The following is a 4,563-nucleotide window of genomic DNA, read 5'->3' on the forward strand; positions in this document are numbered from 1 at the left end:
CACTGTCTTGAAAAGTAATAACAATGACTTAGCACTGCAAGGCATTATATTATTATGAGGTGACATCACCCACATAATTTTATTTCAATCTAACAACCACATTGAAAGGGAAATACTGTTCTCAAGCCCCATTTTACAGCATGGAAACTGAAGCTCAAAAAAGTAAAATGATGTGCCTAAGCCATAGAACCAGCACTGTTGACTTTGAGCTATATGTTCTTTCTCTTGTACTGGCGATTGATAAATTTTAGGTCATATGTAAAATTAACCAGGAAACTGGTCAAAAACAAATTGCCAGTTCCCAATCCCAGAGATTAGATTGTGACTCAGTTCTTCTATTATGAAGAACAGGAATTTGCTTTTTTTTTTTTTTTTTCCTAAGAGGGAGTCTTGCTCTGTCACCCAGGCTGGAGTCCAGTGGCGAGATCTTGGCTCACTGCAACATCCACCTCCCGGGTTCAAGCGATTCTCCTTCCTCAGCCTCCCGAGTAGCTGGGATTACAGGCACCTGCCACCACGACCGGCTAATTTTTGTATTTTTAGTAAAGATGGGGTTTCACCATGTTGACCAGGCTGTTCTCAAACTCCTGACCTCAAGTGATCTGCCCACCTCGGCATCCCAAAGTGCTGGGATTACAGGCGTGAGCCACCGCACCTGACCCAGAATTTGCTTTTCAACAAGCATCCACAAATGATTCTGATCTAGGTGATCAGAAAATGACTATTTCCCTCATCCAGCAATCTCTTAAAAACACAGGTTGAATGCCCCAATCTGAAAATCCAAAATCTGAAATGCTCAAAAATCCAAAATTTTCTGAGCACCAACATGAGATAGTGACACTTTTGCTTTCTGGTAGTTCAGTGTACACAAACTTTGTTTCATACACAAAATCATTATAATATCGTATAAATAATCGTATAAATATTTCGTATAAATATAATAATCAATATCGTATAAAATTACCTTAAGGCTATTTGCAGAAGGTGTACATGAAATATAAATGAATTTTGTGTTTCCATTTGTATTCCATCCACAAGATATCTCATTACATACATGCAGATATATCAAAATCTGAAAAAACCTGAAATTCAAAACATTTCTGATCCCAAGCATTTCAGATAAGGGATACTCAACCTGTACTCACAAACAAAGGTCTTATTTCTCTAGCCTAGTGATCCCATTTGTACACTTGCCAAAGGCTGTTCTCAGTTATAATGGGCACATAAGGACCCAGGATCTGGAATTCCCAGGCTTTGCTTTGCTAACAGTTTCATTTTGCCTTCTGACCAAGCTTTAGGCCCTACTGCTGACAGTGGTAAGAAAAATGTCTTTAAATCACCTGCCTGTCTGACCAGCAGTGCATGCCCTGAGGGTGGAGCCAGCCTGTATCTACACCACATCATAATGAAGGTGTTGTAGGGGTAAGAGCTCTGAAGCGCTTTGGGAGAGCTGAGATCCATCCCATGGAAACCATCCTCAACTTCTTCAGCCAGAGTTGGCACCCCCAGGTACGGCTCCTATAATCTTTTGTGTACAGCTAACATATTGTTAGTTTACAAGCCTGCCTCCTGGAAAAAAAGGTGCAGGGAAGAGAGGGCAGAGGAATCATACCTTATTCATCTTATCTCTCCACCCCTATACTCAGCTCTAGTCACTCAGCAGATGCTGAGCGTGTGAGTCAATGAATCAATCACTGAACGCAGAGTAAACAATACCACAGCAGACTTACTTTTATAACAATGTTGAATAAAAGTTTTCTAGGCCGGGCACGGTGGCTCATGCCTGTTATCCCAGCACTTTGGGAGGCCGAGGCGGGTGGATCATGAGGTTAGGAGACCGAGACCATCCTGGCTAACACGGTGAAACCCTGTCTCTACTAAAAATACAAAAAAATTAGCCTGGCGTGGTGGAAGGCGCCTGTAGTCCCAGCTACTCGGGAGGCTGAGGCAGGAGAATGGCCTGAACCCGGGAGGTGGAGCTTGCAGTGAGCCAAGATTGCGCCACTGCACTCCAGCCTGGGCGACAGAGCGATACTCCATCTCAAAAAGAAAAAAAGTTTTCTAGCTGCCTATGTCTCATTTTATTAAATTTGACCACCTCTAGAATTCAAAGGTGGTTTGTTTCTTTTTTTAACCGTGATGGAAACATTTTTAATTTTTCTTGGAATACATTAAAAACATAAAAAAGAGCACTTTTTTGAAGCAGAAATGATGAACAATAAACTCTGTGGTTTGTGAGACATGAAACACCATAACTGTTTTGAAAAGATAATTTTCCTGGAAACAATATATTTGGAAACTAATTTGCTATTTCAATGGCCAAAACTTGGCCCGCTAATCCCCCGAGGAATATGGAATATGAGGCTTTGTGGTACAACCAACAACCAACATTTGACAGAGTGACTTTTCCAAGACAGATTCAGTGCACACAGTGCACAGTTCAATGTTCTGATGGTGTCTTCTCATTCACCCTCTTATGGCAGGAGTATCATTCCTATTTTACAGCTGTAATAACTTAGGTTCAAAAATCACACAGCTAATAAGAGTTAGAGCTGGAATGATACAATAGCTGTCCTCCCGTGATTGCTTTATTTCTCTTGGCATAATGTCCTCCAGGTTTATCCATATTGGTGCATATGAAAAGATTGCTTTCTTTTTTTAATACTGAAAAATATTCCACTGTGTGGACTTACCACATTTTCTTTATCCATTCATTCATCAATGGACATTAAGGTTGTTTCCATATATTGGCTACTGTGAATGCTATGGTTTGAATGTCCCTGCCAAAATTCATGTTGAAATTTAATTGCTATTGTAACAGTATTGAAAGTCAGGACTTTTAAGAGATGATAAAGTCATGAGGTCTCTGCCCTCATGCATGAATTAATACTGTTATCATGGGAGTGGGTTAGTTGTCAAAGAAGTAGGGTCCTGGTTAAAAAAAAAAAAAGATGAGTTCGGTTCACTTTTCTCTCTGTCTTATACATTCACTCACCATGTGATACTTCCTACCAGGGGATAACGCTCGCCAGATGCTGGTATCATGCTCTTGGAATTCCCAGTCTCCAGAACTGTAAGAAATAAATTTATTTCCTTTATAAAATACCCAGTCTGTGGTATTTCGTTATAGCAGCAGAAAATAAACTAAGCCAATGAATAATGCTGCAATAAACATAGGAGGGCAAATATCTCTTTGAGATCCTGATTTCAAATCTTTTGGATATATAGCCAGAAGTGAGGTTGCAGGTACTATGGTAGTTTTATTTTTTAATTTTTTGAGGAATCTCCATATTGTTTTCCATAATGGCTGCAACATTTTACATGCAAGATGAATAAGTTCTAGAGATCTGCTGTGCAACATAGTGCCTATAGTTTACTGTATTGTAAACTTAAACATTTTGTTTAAACATAAATCTCATGTTAAGTGCTCTTATCACAAAAAAAGGGTTGGAATGCTCACTTCAGCAGCACATATACTAAAATAGGAATGATACAGAAATTAGCCTGGTCCCTGCCCAGGGAAGACATGCAAATTCATGAACCATTCCATATTTTCTAAAAAAAAAAAAAAACATCATAGGGGACACAAGAAGACTTTTGGAGGTGATTGATATGGTTCGGCTGTGTACTCACCCAAATCTCAACTTGAATTGTATCTCTCAGAATTCCCACGTGTTGTGGGAGGGACCCAGGGGAAGATAATTGAATCATGGGGGCCAGTCTTTCTCCTGCTATTCTCGTGATAGTTAAACAGTCTCACGAGATCTGATGGGTTTATCAGGGGTTTCCACTTTTGCTTCTTCCTCATTTTCTCTTGCTGCCCCCATCTAAGAAGTGCCTTTCACCTACCGCCATGATTCTGAGGCCTCCCCAGCCATGTGGAACTGTAAGTCCAATTAAACCTCTTTTTCTTCCCAGTCTCGGGTAGGTCTTTATCAGCAGCATGAGAACGGATTAATACAGAGATGGTTGTTTATTACTTTGACTGTGGTGATGGTTTCATGGGTGGATGCACACATCTAAACCCATCAAATCGCATACATTAAATATGTACAGTTTTTTTAATAGATCAATTATACCTCAAAAAGACTTTTTTTTTTTAAAAAAAAGCCTAGTGGATGTTTCACAAAAATGTAAATATACTTAATATTACTGAACTGTGCACATAAAAATGGTAAAATTTATATCATGTGTTTTTCACCACCAAAAAAAAAAAAAGAGATGACAAAACAAAGAGAACAAGGTAGAGCTGGATTTCTAGGTCCTTTTGGTCTCAGCCCTATAGACTTCCTGTAACACTCAGGCCATTTGAAGTTCAGCAGCGTCATCATAAAGTGCTTTCAATTAACTCTACCCTAATACAGGGTGATATGGTTTGGCCGTGTCCCCATTCAAATCTCAACTTGAATTTTATCTCCCAGAATTCCAAGGGACCCAGGGGGAGGTAATTGAATCACAGAGGCTGGTCTTTCCGGTGCTATTCTCATGATAGTGAATAAGTCTCACAAGATCTGATTAGTTTATAAGCGGTTTCTGCTTTTGCTTCTTTCTCATTTTCTCTTA

General features: G+C 39.6%; 1 non-coding gene across 1 annotated transcript; it reads left to right on the forward strand.

The window, feature by feature from the left end:
* Positions 1-3,452: 3,452 nt before the first annotated feature.
* Positions 3,453-3,556, forward strand: LOC112440868 (U6 spliceosomal RNA). The gene has a single exon (XR_003028865.1). It is a non-coding gene; the product is annotated as a U6 spliceosomal RNA (small nuclear RNA).
* Positions 3,557-4,563: the final 1,007 nt, after the last annotated feature.

Source organism: Pan paniscus, chromosome 11 (assembly GCF_029289425.2).
Source record: "Pan paniscus chromosome 11, NHGRI_mPanPan1-v2.0_pri, whole genome shotgun sequence".
NCBI lineage: Eukaryota > Metazoa > Chordata > Mammalia > Primates > Hominidae > Pan > Pan paniscus.